The sequence below is a fragment of the Aptenodytes patagonicus genome, chromosome 3, assembly GCF_965638725.1.
Source record: "Aptenodytes patagonicus chromosome 3, bAptPat1.pri.cur, whole genome shotgun sequence".
Taxonomy (NCBI): Eukaryota; Metazoa; Chordata; class Aves; order Sphenisciformes; family Spheniscidae; genus Aptenodytes; species Aptenodytes patagonicus.
In genome coordinates, this window is record NC_134951.1 from 88,461,996 (window position 1) to 88,479,328 (window position 17,333).

A 17,333-nucleotide genomic window follows, 5' to 3' on the forward strand; every position below is an offset into this window, starting at 1 on the left:
TGGACTTGAGAGATTGCTTCACCAGAAGGGATTTTTCCTGAATGGAATTTCTGCAATCTCCAAAACCCACCAGTAATTTGTCTAGATGTTACACTGCCTATGGCTTTTATTTTCTGCATAATTTCCTTTGACATTTAAATGACCGAGAAATAAGATTTTGAAAGTTTATTTCTTTAAGCAGCAATTAGCAGGGAAAGGAAAATATAACAGTCTCTGGTGACCATGTATTGCTTATTACTTGTTTATCATAATTCATAAAAACAACATGTATCCCTTTGCCCTAGGTGCCCTTTACATTATTTTCAATACAGTTATCAAAGCATCATTCAACAGTTCCATCTAATCCCCAGAAAAATGCAGGACAGTGAAAGAAAGGAACATTTGTCACCATGTCCATCACTCACTTCTTTCATAATTCTCCTGCCTCTTTAAAACTTTTGGGAAGGGCGAAAGAGGATTCTGCACTATGTCCTGGACTATTCTGCAGCTGACGGAAATAAACCCTTTCCAGAGGTGGACTCACAGTCACTGCATGTTGTACAATCATTTGGACTGCATGAACAGGGGCAGGGTATGAGCAGGTGGGCAGTGGCCCCACAGTACTGCACTTCTGAGCAGTAGAGTGACCATCATTTTACCAGGCTGTCTCCCCAGACCAAGAGAGAAAGTTGGTAAAGATTTATGATGGCCCTCTGGGTGTTCAGGTTTGCCAGGTTTAATTTAGCCACTCCTAAAGGTTTATCGTATTGATATCGTATCATCTGGTGGTGTAACCCCAGGGGAACGTGACATTTTTTTTTCTGTTTGATAAGGGTGCAACTGCTCTCTGGTACCAGTATTGTCTGTCATAGGCAGCCTGCACTGATCTGTAGGGCTGATGATATTCCACCTTCTAGAAAGGTTGTCACCACAAAGGTGGATAGGAGAGCTGGAGGCTGTTTTGCATGTCACACTAATAGATGTGCACCAGAGGTTACTCTAAGCACTGAATATGCCTGAGATTTTTCCTCTGCAGATACTAGTCAGTCCTGAGAGCACATCAACAAGGAAGCAATTGACTCGGGTGCTTATTTTGGCCTGGGACTGGCTTTACACAATGGTGTGGATGAAGCCACAGAGATCCAACATTGTTCTTGTCCTTATACTATTGACATCCTGGTGGTTGTACATCAATCAACATTTTTACTTACGGACTATATTTTGTCTTTAATTGAGCCCATGGCAGTCTGAATTAATTGGTGCTATGTGAATAGATACAGCCTAGATCCAAATTTATATTTCACATTCATAACTCTTATTAAACTCAATGGGAGAAAAATGTGTGTTCTTATTTCTGGTGTAATAAGATCCTTAGCCTGTTACTTGAAGAGTAGTCCTGAATCTAGCATTTAATTTCCTCACTAGCTAAACAGTATATAGCTTTAATGTGCAAAAAGACTTTCACATTAAGCGTCTCAGTGTTAGAATTCCATGTTATTTCCCCTTGGATGGTAGAGAGTTAAAGGCATGATTGGAGTTAATGATTGTAGTCTGGGACAAAAGAAATTCAGTCATTGAAGTCTTAAAGTGTCACCATGCAAGCATAGTAGTTATACAACTGACAAAACTGCATTGCAAGGGAAGCAGTCTATAAAGCAATTTAGCTTGTATTTTTTTTGCATAAATAGTTGTATTGCACTAAGGGCTTTTGGGTAACACATTTTGTTTTCCAGATACTTTGCCGTAAGTTTTAGCTTACTGCGAAATTTTTGCTTAATTTTTCTTTAAATAACATTGGTATAATAAATGGAGAACTCTAATCTGAAGTACTTAAGGTGCCAACACAAGTGGCGTGATCAAAACTTGTTAATGACCCTTAATGTTCTATTTTGATAAAAGAGTCTACGTTTGCTAAAAGGTTCAACTCATTTTGGTTCATTTTTTTACTATGCAAACTTCTTAGAATGACTCTTACAAGACAGGTCTGGTAAACAGATAGCTGGGCTTCTGATTTCCCTTTTGTATCTCTTCTGTTTTGAATCATTATAGGCCAATGGCATCCTGGCCTGTATCAGAAACAGTGTGGCCAGCAGGAGTAGGGAAGTGATCGTGCCCCTGTACTCGGCACTGGTGAGGCCGCACCTCGAATACTGTGTTCAGTTTTGGGCCCTTCACTACAAGAAGGACGTTGAGGTGCTGGAGCGTGTCCAGAGAAGGGCAACGAGGCTGGTGAGGGGTCTGGAGAACAAGTCTTCTGAGGAGCGGCTGAGGGAACTGGGGTTGTTTAGCCTGGAGAAGAGGAGGCTGAGGGGAGACCTCATCGCTCTCTACAACTACCTGAAAGGAGGTTGTAGCGAGGTGGGTGTCGGTCTCTTCTCCCAAGTAACTAGCCATAGGACGAGAGGAAATGGCCTCAAGTTGCGGCAGGGGAGGTTTAGATTGGACGTGAGGAAAAATTTCTTTACTGAAAGAGTGGTGAAACATTGGAAGAGGCTGCCCAGGGAAGTGGTTGAGTCCCCATCCCTGGAGGTATTTAAAAGACGTGTAGATGAGGCGCTTAGGGACATGGTTTAGTGGGCATGGTGGTGTTGGGTTGACGGTTGGACTCGATGATCTTAGAGGTCTTTTCCAACCTTAATGATTCTATGATTCTATGATTATGTTATATACATGTAGTACATTTGGTAACATAATGTAATGTAGTCATTACCTACTACATTTGGCAATAACACAGTTTCTGAATACCCAGATGAGTCTTCTTTGGTGAAACATCCTGCTCTCAATTCCCATCTTTTCTGAGTGATGGAACTAATTATTCTTATTCCATTTTCATTAGTTCTAGTGTGGAAAAATCTCTCATTCCGGTTTTGACTTTCTGTCTTCAGCCTTATAATAATTACGGACAACTGCCTCGTTATGCTTTAGGTAACTTTCATTTCTTCATTCTAGTTCTTTATAGGATGAAACATTTCTTTCATCTTCCATTTCCTCAGTGGATGCATAGCATAGATGATGGTGCTCACACTTGCCATCTGTCTTTTCTCTTTTAATAGCAGATTAATTCGCTGTTAGTTTTAAAGCCCATAACTTGTGATAATGTAGTGCCATTTACTCTGAAACCTGTTCCAACTGCATGTTTTGTGCCCTTCAGAGACCCCTTTCTCAGGCATCTTATCACTTGTGAAAAGGCAATGAATGTGTTCTGCTAGCTTGTTGCAGAAAGCTCTTGGTCTGCACCAGCTCCAAATGTTCTCTTTCCGTAACACAGATAATTTAGTAATATTGCACACATCCCATTGTGGTCATACAATCACTAGGAAGGGTAGAAATTTTTTCCTGTGGAACAATGTAATACCGTAATGGATCGGGTATATAAATATTTACATATATATATCTCAAGATACTACCTTTTGTAGCCACATCCAGTCTCATTAATTATATTTTCAGTCTGATATCAGGGAAAAAACAAACCAGTACATTTATTTTCATTTTTCAGGATAGTTGTTTATTCTTCAGAATTAGAGCTACTGTAATTTGTAACTATCTATCTGGTTGATTTTGGTAACAAGTTATGTTTACAGTACCCAAACTTGCATGTAGGAATCCCAGTGAGGATAAAGAAATCTAAAATGTGAATTTAAGATTTATATTTCAAACTTTCAAAAAAAAAATTCTGAAAGAAAAGCAGTATTCAGGTTGCAAGGGATTCCTTTCTACTCTGTTTTACTCTAAAGTTTCTGTGTGCTCCATTTGATTTTACAGAGTGTGACAACTGCTTTACTGCAATTATTGTATTTCTTTCACATAAGCAGGATACTTCACCCTGAATGTGGAAAATCAATATACTGTTACTGCAAGACTGTCTTCAAATTGTCATGAAACAGCTCATCCCTAAGCCTCAGTACTAACTTCTCAGTTATGAGAAGTTCTCACTTCTATTCTTCCTGGTCCATTTATTGCAGACTTCACTTCTGTTAGCACTGAATCACCTTTTCCCTTCAAACTCACTCTATGTCAGCTTTCTTTCTGCTTAGCTCACTATCCTCAGTCTGTCTGTCTGTCTGTCTCTCTGCTTCTTCAAGGAATTAGTGGCTTTTTAAGGCATCAGGAGTTGACACAATCTATCAAAGCCCAGGTATCTGCAGGTCTCTAAACTTGTCCCTCACGCTGTGTGCTTCCCCTCCTGTCTCTCCAATTCTTATTTGAAACTAAGTTTCTATTACTTGCCTTAGAAAATCTAGTCCATACTCTAATCACCCTTTTGGAAAATAAGTTTCTTGTCCATTTTCCTAGGAGCCCGATCTATCTTAATGTCAGTTCATGCTTTCTACTTTTTCTGAACCTACCCAATGTTGTTATTTATTTTCCTGATAGCCTTCAGTTATGTCTCAAATTCCTCTTTACTAATAAAATTGGTTAGAAGCACAGCTCTGATTTAAAATTTCCTACTTTTTTTCTGACAGAAGGATGTGAGGAGGCAGGTCTGAACTGGTGACAGTTTGGCCTAGCTCAACAGAACTGGCTTTTAAAAAATACCTCTTCCTCATCTCTTTGAAGTGATGCTGATTGCAACCATCAATCCCTGATTTCTTGCCTGTCATAGAACGTGGTGTAGGCATTTCTGTTCTCATATTTCCACTCTGATGTCTCATACTGAGGTGGGATTTACTCAGCACATATCTGCGAGCTTACTTACGTGAGAACATCCAGGAAAATTAAGCCTAATTAGTTTTCTAAGTGGATTAGTTAAGCAACATTGAATGCCTGTATAGATGCTCCAAGTCAGAATAGAAATGGTTGCAATGCTCATCACTTGAACTTACTTTGGAAATGATTAAGGTAAATTTAATTAAGGCCACTTCAATTCTGAATTAATCTTTAACATGGTATATATAAACCACTAAGAAAGAACACCTTTAGTTAATTTGTATTAATTTTCCTCAGTGACCCCATGTTGGCAAGTCCTTCTTTACAAGATTCCATCAAGAAAAAGGCTCTTGATGGTTAAGTTTGTTAAATCATTCTCAGGTTTTAGCAACTTTTTTTTTTAAACAGCTGTAAGTTCATGCTAAAATGTAACAAAAGCATGTTATAATTTATATGTGATGGTTTCTGAGGTTAGGGACTGATTATTTCTGTTGGGCTTTTGTTAATCAATATCCTGCTGTAGTCAATGATCAAAGGCAAAACATATGATTTTGTTTCAACCCTGTCTTTGGCTGTGTGTAAACTGTTTTGGACCTGTATTTTTCCTAGATTATTACAGTTCCATTAAATAAATCCTAGTTCAGCAGCTATACATATCTTTCATTGGATGCAATGGCCTTTTGCAGTGCTTCCTGTCATGACAGAAGTCAGGTTCAATGTGACCTTTTATGATTTTAAGACTGGCAAAGAATCCAAGGCAGGTCTACGATAATTGTACATAGGTGGTAACAATCTGAAAGTTATTTTGTAGTGATTTATGAAATAAGCTCCCTTATTGTTCAGGGGTACAATAGTGAGCTGTCAAATAGGAATACGATAAAACAAAGTTGCTTGCAAAAGTTAACAGATGCTACCTGCCTTTGGCTGTTATTTTAGCATGGGTAGAAATTTTTTAGGTAGGTAGAATGGCAGAAAAAAAAAAATTCCATGTAGTTTTGGACTTATTTTGAACAAATAAGCTCAGAGATTGGAGATGTAATTTGAAGGAAAACACTACTGAAAAAGAAAATGTAAACACTTAATCTGACTAATAAAAGTCAGAAAAAGAACTGGGAAACCTGTGTGCCTCAGACTGATTTTATCAATAAGGTATAAGATCTGAAAGCAAGTTTTGAAATGACGTGAAGAAAAAATGGAAAAGTAATACTTGTAGAAATTCTGAAAATGTAAGAGTTCTAGATCTGACTTCTAGCCTCTCAAGCACAGTCCAGACTTACTGCAGTTTGTTTTAAGTTATTCTAGGAGACTGGTCTTGTATATATAATGGGGGAAAACCCAGAAACATTTGCATGTCTTAATTTCCACCACCGTGTATGTGCCCCAGTCATGGCTGAATAGCTACAACAGAAGACTCACCAAGAAAAATATCTCATAATGCTTACTTTTCTGAACTGCAGAAATTATTTGCAAAAAGAAGGGACTTCACAATTCAGTTACTGTATGCTAGAGGAGAGGAGGGAGAGAGATTTGTATCAAGGAGTCAACAAACTGGCTTTTACATCTGTTTCAGTTTTCTCTTGGCATAAAGAGAAATAATGGCCCTATTTCAAGGGCCGGCAGAACAATTTCTATATGCAATATGTGTAAGTAGTATGAAATTTAAGTGGTTTGTGATTCACCTAGATGAAAGATGCTACAGAGATGTGAAATCATTGTCTTCATTACGAAAAAAAATCATTGCATTCAAACAGTATGAATCAAAAGAATGGCTCAAAAGACATGTTAGCATCTGATAGAAGTGCTTCGGATAGTCCCACAGTAAATATGACAAATAGACCCACTATACTGTAGCAGAGGTTTGCTCTTCTGTGCTTAACATTTCCACTTGATTGTTACTTTCTCTCCATGATGAGACATCTCTCTATAAAGGTGCTACCCTTATTTTTTGTTAACTTCTACAGGTTTGAACATTTCTTTATACATGTTGATCTAAACCAGCAGGGAAATATATGTGCCCATCTAGTCCATCCTCTACCCTGGGGCAGCTTTTCATTATTTTTCAACAAATTTTCTCATCATTTAATCCGATCAATATACTATAATCTTGGAGACCAGTGAAGGAAGCCCCTGATCTGTAAACCCTGAATATCTAGAGACTCCTCAGGAGTACTGAGGACCACTAGGTGGCTCCAGAATAATTTCACCTTACTGTAAAAATGGACACAATATCAGCTTAGAACCAGAAACATTGAGTGTCACATATAACTTTGTCCAAGTTACTGAGGGGAATTCAAACTTTTCAAATCCATTTAATCCATTTTTACCCCAAATTGGTCAATTACCATTGTATCTAGTCTCAGTCAAAAGACAATCATCAACTATGAAAAATGTATCTCACTTAAAGCTTAGATATTAAGTGTATGTGCTAATGTGAAGACTACAAAGCTCAGTAAACTACCAAGTGCACTACAAAGTGAAGAGAAATTTCACATTGAAACATGAGTTACCAAAGAAGGGAAGGGAATCTTGCCTTTAGTTAAGGAAAATACCTATTTACTGTTAAACAGATGAGACGCTACCTAGTTTCAACACAGAGACATTTCACATAGTCAAAGGAATGAGATGATGCTTCTGTTAATCAAAAGGGCTGGATGGATCATCTCCCGGACAAGGCTGGTCCAGTATCAATTTCAGGGTGAAAGACTAATTCTTTCTGGTTCTCCTGGAAGACTGCAAAGGGGAAACTGCCTACAAAAGGTAACTTGTTCCACCAAAAACACAGTCTAATGAAAGGCAGGCATAGAAATCTCTTTTGTGTTCTCTCTGGTATTCATCAAAATATTAGAGGTTATTGCAATTCTTGAAAACAGTAATTCACGTGTTATCAAGGAAGCAAGCCAAGGAGGCTTGCTATTTCCTGAATCTTCTGCATGTCTCCAAGAGAACTGTCTTCCCCAGACTTGTCTTTTGTCTCACAACAGGACCTGAAGCCTTTAGGGAAGGAGTGGGCAAGTTGAGCTCCAACTTCTGTGCATGCCTTTTGCAGTTCTGTGAGTGTGTGTTTGCATTTGCCTCATGGAGAAAAGGTTGTATGAGTTCCCAAGTTCTCAAAGGATGTATAAAAATATTTTTTCAGCAGTCATATTTTGCTGTTTTCATGCCTGAAAGTAACTGTTTTAGTCGTCATCAGAAAATTATATGCTTTCTACGGAATAGATTATATAGCCCAAATTCAGTGTTTTCCTCGATCTTTATTTTACTTAAAGCAGCTTTGAAATATTGAAAAGGTTAAAATATGTGAAACTAATATATTGCACATTCACCAAAGCAGTGAAGAATTTGCTTTAAATCTAGCTTTTATAAATAAGGTTTATTTGTGTTTAATACTAGACACAACCACAAACACAGCCCCTGTCATCTAAACATAACTGCCAAATATAAGTCCACTGAAGTCACAACGCAATATACCATATGAAATAATCAAGACAGAAAAACTAATCTGCATAGGTGACTTTTCTGAATGTTCCTGGCTTTCATGTACTCAGAAAAAACTTGATCATCTGTGTACAACAGAAACATCTATTGATCAGCTGTAACAAAAAAACCCAGTGGATTTATTCTTATTTTTACAATGTCCAAAAGCTTGCCAAAAACAGTGCTTTATAGAACAGTAAGGCATACTCCATGTTTGGAAGACTTATCTTCCTCTTTTGTTATTGACTGGAGGGCTAGTTAATTTGGTTTATTTGAACTGTCTGATTTTTTTTAATGGTGCTTGTCAGAGGTTGCTGTTAAAAGACTATCATCTTTAGCAATTGGATAAAATTGGAAAAAAAAAGGGATAAAGAAAGGAATCAAAGTAGTAACAGATTTTTCAAGAAGGGGTTAACAGTAGTGTCCTTTTCTAAAGGCTAAAATCAGAGGTTAGCCAAGGAAATTAAAAGGTAATGTTTTTCAAAATAACAAAAGAAATTATTTTTTTGCAATAGGAAAAGGAATCTGAGAAGCTCAGTTTCGAGATTAGGAGTTTAATGTTATTTCAGAGGGTGAGATATTTGGATGGGCAACAGGAATGCCGTAGTAAATTTCTTAGTTAGATTATAAAAGATGTATTGATCAGTGCTTATATTCACATGCAGATTACTAAAGAATTAGAATTAGGAAGCATCTCTGCCCTGTGGATGTGACTTCATATCCTTTCCTCTGAAACATGTTGGTAAGTTTCCTACAAAGCAAATACTCTAATCAAGATCTAATTTAAGGCCAATTTTAGTAGAAGGTGTTAACGTACATAGGTGAACAGGCATCTGTCTTGGAAATCACTGTCAAAACATAGCTATTAAACTAAATAAATCACTGTTTTGATCCAGCATAGCCTCATGCTTATAATCTTTTCACTGTTACTGATATGATGATCACATTCCCACAACATGAGACTGGATTTTACACTAGCTCATCTGCTGCACATCTAATGCTGAGAAGTGCAGTTTTACTGGAACTCTACACCACAACAGATTCATTTCTGTTTTAAGATACTGATATTAATTGTGCTGTTAATGGTACGTCAATGTAATTTCAAGGATCAGCTGTTACGTAAAGGGGAATGATTAGCTGAAGCAACAACAGTCCATAAATCTTTTAAAAAATGTTTTGTACTCAGAGAGTAGAAAAGTTTAAGTCCAGGTTATCCTGTTAAAAGAGAGAAAGATTTTACAGTTAGCACCAAGAATTAAATCCAATCTCTGAATATGTACTGTAGCTATCCACCGTTACTTTTACAGCCTGGTCTTTACAAGTGAAACAGCTTTGCCTGTGTCTGCTATGAGGAGTTCTGAGGAAGGATGCAGGAAGCGCCTTTTCGTATCTGTGCCGTGGGTGAGTATGGTGTTTCTGCATAGGGCCTCCTTACTCCACTGAGCTCCATGTCTATTTATATGTACTACATGTGTTAGTCACTTACTAGAATTCATGGATGTCTTTGTTTTCCTCATCCCATCCAAATCTTTCCCCTCGCTGCCCCTTGTCTTCAGAACCACCATGGTAATACAGCTTTCCTCTTTTCGCTTAAAGCTGTTTGAACCTCTGTCCCCAAAGGTAATGAAATGGTGATACTGTCATTGACTTTCAGGGGAACAGGGTTTCACCTGTGTGGTCTTATCAGAGAGATGCAAATACTGGTTCACAGCATCATTCTATCATGTATCTCCTGTGTTTGTAGTGGACTTTTAAAAATCTTCCTTGTTGACCTTTTAATTGAGGCTGTAGGGTTCAAAAGATAGGATAGAGAACAAAGTCCTCAGGCTATGCTCTGATTCTCAGGATTTGAACACTAGGGCTCAATTACAGAAGGTTTCTGTTACAGCACCTAATTTTTAGGCACCTTGGTATTTAACACCATGGGTCTTGAGATAGGCTGTCTATAAAATGTATGGAGAGAATGCTGTGAACTGAGAATACTGTAGAATGTAAGAGGAGAGTGGCACACCAAAGCTGGAAAACAACTACCTAGAGCAGTGAATATGAAATGCTGGCCCCCACTAGGGCTTAAGTACCTTACTGAAGGTTTACTGTGTGACATCTATGTACGGTGAAGCTCCACGGTCCTATTTACAGTATTTATGTAAGAACTTCTCCTAGACCGTGACTCAACAGAAGGATCTCAACTCCAGTATTCCTGCTGGTAGATCTCACCACTAGGCTATAATGTCATTCTTGTACCTTCTCTTTTTTCTAGTCCAATAAATAGTGAGGTAGATAAGACGGAAACCTGCAATAACAGGGACAGAGCAGCCCAACAACAGAGTAGGTAATGGCTGTGACATTTATTCTGCAGGTAGGTTCAAGGCCTCTCTCCAGTCTTTGGGGAAGAATAACTGCTGACCTGCCAAGGGGAAAGAAGCAATAGTGACCTCTGTTCTTTAAACCATGTATCGTGCAGGAGCTCACCCTGTAGTTCTAGGAATTAGTCTTTGTAGAGAAATACTGACATGCTTAGCAGTGTCAAGGCTCATGCAGATATTTGGGCTTTAAATAAATAAATAAAAACACAGCTTTTAATAAGTCCTATTTAATAAGGGCCTACTGGCTTCAGGTAGCTCTAGGATGAAGCAGTAAATTTTAATGATATAAAATCTCAATTTGTATGCCAAAAAGATAGTTATGCTGTCTAACCCAAAGAACACAAATGATTTGGAAAACTTCATTTGGCTTCTCTGTGCTAGAATAAATGTAATCTGCAGAGAAAGTCAATATAATGAAGTGGTGTTTGCAGAAAAGTAGAAAGAGTCGGAAATTGTTTTAGGGCATTGAAATGATGAAAATTACAAATCTGGTTATACTCTCTTTCTGCTTATAATGAGATTGTTTTGTGAAAATACCTGCTAGGGGAATTAGCTTTATGAGTGTGCAGCAGCTAATATGAAGACAGTCCCTGCTTTGGAAAGGAAATCTCTAAGAAGATACACACCACACACTCCTTACCCCACCCCCCAAAAAAATCAGTAGCAGAAGTTAAGGTAATGGAAGTTTTCAAGATTTACTTTTCTCAATTTACAGAAATTGGTTTCAATCCCATTACACTTGCTGTCACAGTGTTTTACCTGTTGGCTGATGTAACGTCAGGTCCCAGCAGAACATCGCTGCCTGTTCCCGCTGTAGTGCCGTTTGCTGCTGGTGCGGCACCCGCTGGGGAAACCGCTGCGGGGCATGCAATGGCAGAACACATTTCTGCTGATGTGTTCATAAGACAGATCAGTGCTTTATTAAAAAAAACCAAACAAACCAGGTCCCTTCAGGTAAGGCAATACCATTCATAACTACTAGACATATACACATGGATGGAGGTGAGGAAATGGTGCTCTGAGAGCTGCCGGGCAGGGGGAAACACAGATTTTGACTCTAAAGCAGCGAGCGGTAGTCACTCTGTAGTTAAAGTGGAACTAAAATTTGATTTTCTCTTTATAACAGCTGACTTTGTAAATGTTAAATGACATCGAGACTAAATCAACTTAGTTATACACTTTTAAAAAATCCTCAAACATTTTGCAGAGTCCACAGAAATACCTGCTGTTGCTGAAATTTTGCCCCTTGTTTGCTTAAGCTGTTCTATTTTCAACATCTTTTCAGCTTGCAGGTGCTGGTATAGGACTCAATGCTTTTGAAATTTTATATCTGCTTCATTTAGAGAAACACAAGAGAGGGGACAAAGAAGGAGCTAAATCAGTAACTAAATTCAGATTCGTTTGTTATATGTGGTTCTGATTTAAATATGGAAAATTAAACGATGGATAAATAGCTTACCTGGTATTCATTACTGATGAAATTGCCTTTGGATATACAAGCACTCATACCTCTGTGTGTGTGTGTATACATAAATATAAATATACATTTACATATGAAAAAACATCAGGAACATAAATTTGGCTAAACAGCTCTTTCTGTTGTCAGATTGAACACTGTTTTATCTTTTCATTTTAACTTCAGCAGTAGGGGAAAAACACAAAAGAAAGTGGGGAAAAAAGCAACTTAACGGACGTCAGTTTGTAAGATTCAATTTCAAAAGTTTTGTAAACTTTTAGCTTATCAAGGGGTTTTAAAAATGTAAGATAATTGGGTAATAGGACCTATTACCTACTGCCATATCTTATTATTGTAGAGTTTTTTTTAAACATCAGTTATTTACTAGTCCAAACATACTGCTTTGAATGAATAATCAAGTTCATTAAAGAACGAAGTGAAATGCAGCTTAATGTAGAAAACATAAAGGAAATTATATTTAATTCATAACTGGAATCTTTACAGACTCTGTCATGCCACTATGGCTACCACTACAGTTTTGTGCAATAAGTATAACACTGGGTATAAAAATTAGCATTGGCATGTGACAAATCAAAATGAAAATATATTATTAGTTACATTGTGGTAAATCTACTCTAAACATATAGCAGTCTCTACGTGTAACACTAAGACTAGTTTGAATATTTTTATGGGAAAAAGATGTCTGAAAATACATTTAAAAACATTAAAAATGTTTCTTCTGTGTCATGATTGTACATGTTTAAAATTGCAATATTTTGAGGTTTTTAATTCTTTGTTCCCCATCATTTCATGTGAAATTCATTACCACATTCAGTTTTTGTCAAATAGGAAACACATTAATGTATTCCCAGGTAGAGCACTGTTGTATGTGAAGATGGAATTGCCTTGGAAAGTTAAGCCAAACCCTGGAGCAAACTAAAATGACAACTAGAAAAATACACTAAAGTAAAACTTACGGTAGTTTTCTAGCACTGCTAGGGTAGGATTCATGTTCCATACAGGAATTAAACGGCTAACATCTCATTCCTTAAGTTGTGCCAGTCCCTCCACCCTCAGCTGTGGCACCTGCCTCGCATCTCAAAGCATAGTCAGCTGCATTCATGTACTAGAAGTTCCCTTCCTGTCCGAAGTGCCCGTCTTACACATGCACAGGAGTCTCACCTTCTCGTCTCCCCCGTCTCCATTAACTCCGTCGTCCAGGTCCTGTGGTCATTCGTGTCCCCATGCCAGTCATCTAATGTCAGCCTGTGCTTGCTACGATGCTTTCAGCGGGATTGGACTGTAAAGTGCCTGTGCAGACTGCTCAGGAGCCAAGTGCATCAAGCAGAGCTGAGGATCACAAGTGAATTTGTGCTAGTCTGAGTCTTTGTGTTAGTGGAGAATGGGCATAGAGAGGCAGACAGGTTAGCAATCAGAATTTAGATGACATCAGCATTTTCAACAGGAGAGATTTAAACAGTGATAGGATTTGGTGGAAGCATTAATGTGAAAGTATGGAGTAGGCAAGTGGCAACGTTGCATCCAAGTTTACTCTTTAGTGCTGCAGTCTCCACTACCGTGCTGTGTCAAAAGGTTGAAGCAGAAAGCACAAACATGCATACACTCCTTCTTAAATATCTGACTTAACCTCCTTTATAAAGTAAAAGTTGTTACTTTTGTATATGATTTCTGAGTCTAGAGTGGCAAAATGTGATGAGTGGCAAATCAAAAAAGCAGTTCTCTTTCTCCTCTCAAAGGTGAGTTAAGGACTGCTGGCATGTATATAGTAATACTGATCAGCACAGTGTCCTCGACTGAGGGAAACATTTCCTAGCTCTTTTTCTTTTGTCCTCATTCTCAGAGGGGCTGTTGCTGTTGCTTTTATCTCCTTTGTACTTTTATCATGAACAGGCTGTTTCCCACTCTTTGGATATTTGTTCTTTGGTCTCTTTGTTGTGCCCTAAAACTAGTTCTGCTCAGCTCTCAATGTTACACTCCTGTTGTGACTTGTAAGTGACCATTTATGTTTCTGCTTAAAGCCTTGGGGGTCTGGCTGTCATCCTGTGCTGGCAATCTTGGGGAGTCTCTGCTACAATATTCTGGACAGACAGACAAGGACCAGATGAGAACCTGAATTCAGCCATGCTGAGAGGTGTGAAGAAGAGGAAGGTGACTGAAGAGAGGAAAAATGCAGTAATGGTGGAAGTGGGCTGGAGAAATGTTTGGGCAAGAACCCATGAGGTTTGGTCCAACTCCTGCTATGGCATGCCAAGGCCTGAACAGGTGGTAAGGGCAAAGGAGGCTGAAAAGGCATATGCTGTGTCTTTTCATACTCAGTTTCCCTGAAATTACAGCTAAGAGCTGTGGTGTCCTCTGCTGCTTCAACACTGGTACCATGCACTTCTATGTGATCTTACCCGGGTCTGGCTGATTCAGAGTGAGGTTACTAATCCTATCACCCTCCCCTCATAAGCCGTTCATGGGCCCATCTCCTTCTAACAGGCACTTGCTCTATGTACTCCCAGAGGTCCGTCCATGCCTGCTTCCATTTCGCTGACATCTGTACCAGATTCTTCTGATCTGTATGTGACGCTCAGGTTGACACGCTCCTCGTTTGGCCTCAGTGAAAGATTCAAGTCATGCACCAGTGCTGCAAAGTACAGAAAGAGAGGTCTTGTGGTCACCTGAAAAGTTCCTGTGTGGGGTGTAGGGAAGGAGGGAGCTGGCAGCTGGTAGCTGACATGGTAGGTAAAGAAGAGCCCTCTATTACTGATCTTATATTACAGTATCTCTAATGTGGAGTAAGTTCAGCCTCTGGTGGTCTGTGTTCAACCTATGGCCATTTTTTCTCTTCCATTGTACTTGATAGCTGGGGCAGAATAATAAGCTGCAGTAATGTAGACATCAGAGGGATCCTCAGTCTTTTATTCTCTGTGCAGTTCTTTGGTGCTTCCCAAGGGGGTGAAGGCTGTGTGACCTTTTTGCATGCTGTGTTTCTTGTTCCCCAGCTGGTGGAGGAATACATGTCTTTCGAAGGGTGGGGGAAACTTGGGCAGCCCTGTCCATAAGTGTCTGTGGAAGACCAGGCAGTGCCCCTTGCTGTGAGCACCCAAAGAGAAACTCATCTGCTGTGACAAAGAGCAGTTCCCTTCCCAGCTGAAAGGGGCTTCAGCCCTCTGCGCAAACTGGTGAGGAACGCCTCTGAAATGTGATGTTCTTGGAGCAGGCTGCTTGAAAAAACATTTTGCTATGCAGCCTCATCTGTATCTTCAAGAGTAAGAGTGAAATGAATTGTCTTCCTCTCAGATGAGGCGAGCACAGGCTTTGGAGAGAGAGGGAGCTTGGACTGGCAACAGGGAACAGTTCTTTTTGTTGAGTTTGAGCTCGTTTTGTTTGTGCAAAATGAGCAGAGGAAGGGCCATGTGTGGGAAAACCGCCTGTGCTCTAAATACAAACTCTGCTGTTCGCGTTCCCTGGAGGTAAGGCTGCACAAAGCACAGGCAAGACAGCCTGCGCTCCTTCCTCTTCTTCTACCTCGCATGCTGTGCAAAAGCAGAACCCAGTAGCAATGCTTGGCCGTGCAATGTGGTGGTTGCCCCAGACGTGAGGGTAGTGCCTTGGTTCACTTGTAGCGTATATCCTTCTTCATCTTGCACTCTGCCGGTGGCTCGCAATATCCATGCTGCTTTGGTCGAGCTGTCTTGAAATTTTCTGGCCTATACTGATTTCTTGCTATGTTATGGACCTTCCTCAGCTTGCTGGCTGTTGAACAAATACATAGTCATATATTTAATTTGTTGGTACTTTTTGTCTGAAATTTAAGTTAACCCAATAATTTATCTTTTTAACACGGATAAGCATGCGTTATGAGCTCCTGACTGTCTGATAGTTCTGTAGATTGTGAGATATTAGAAACAGACCAACTCAAAATGGTATTATTTAAGCTCTAGAGATAAAATTGCACACATCAATTTCAGAAGCAAAAATCTGTTATCTAAATACTGACTCTAAAACTACTTTAATAGGGATTCTATGGAAATTTAGGGATTGAAAAGGACTGCAGTAGGATAAAAAGTATATTTAGGCTGTTAATATTGCTGTAATATACATGTCCTGAGGTAGAAAAAAAAGGAATCTGTATGAATCAGTCACCACACGCAACGAGGTAATTATCCTGAGAGGATGCTATCAGTTTGGTTTTTGTGAGGCTTTTGCTAGGGGAATTTTTTTCATTGTAAGGGTCACAATATCAATTTCATACCCATGCACTCTGGAGTGTTCTCTACAACTAAACAGAGGACTCAGACTCAAAAAAGTCATTGTCACAAAGGAAAATTTCTGAAAGTTACTTAAATAATAGTTTTCTAAGCATGAATGCCAAGTCATTCGCTTATTGCAACCCAGAAATACAATGCAATATCAACTTTTCTCAGATAGGAAGAAATAGCACATATTCAATAACTGGAAGTGACTATATGTTGTAAAGTTCAGAACTGATTAAAAAAAAAGGAATAGAAGGAGAATGATTGTATATATATCATACCCTACTCAGCTGGTTAGGAATGCAGATGAAGTGATCACTGAGATTTGTTCAAAATCAAATGCTGATTAACCAGGTCTTTTTCTGCTGGGCAGCTTTCCAGCCACTCTTCCCCAAGCCTGTAGCGCTGCATGGGGTTGTTGTGGCCAAAATGCAGGACCCGGCACTTGGCCTTGTTGAATCTCATACAGTTGGCCTGGGCCCATCGATCCAGCCTGTCCAGGTCCCTCTGCAGAGCCTTCCTACCCTCGAGCAGATCAACACTCCCGCCCAACTTGGTGTCGTCTGCAAATTTACTGAGGGTGCACTCAATCCCCTCATCCAGATCATTGATAAAGATATTGAACAAGACCGGCCCCAAAACTGAGCCCTGGGGAACACCGCTCGTGACTGGCCGCCAACTGGATTGAACTCCATTCACCACAACTCTCTGGGCCCGGCTGTCCAGCCAGTTTTTGACCCAGCGCAGAGTACACCTGTCTAAGCCGTGAGCCGCCAGCTTCTCGAGGAGAATGCTGTGGGAGACGGTGTCAAAGGCCTTGCTGAAGTCCAGGCAGACCACATCCACAGCCTTTCCCTCATCCACTAGGCGGGTCACCTGGTCATAGAAGGAGATCAGGTTGGTCAAGCAGGACCTGCCTCTCATGAACCCGTGCTGGCTGGGCCTGATCCCCTGGTTATCCCGCACATGCCTTGTGAGCACCCTCAAGATGAACCGCTCCATAATCTTCCCCGGCACCGAGGTCAGGCTGACAGGCCTGTAGTTCCCCGGATCCTCCTTCCGGCCCTTCTTGTAGATGGGCGTCACATTGGCAAGCCTCCAGGGAGGTCCCTCATCCAGGACCTCCCCCGTTAACCAGGACTGCTGATA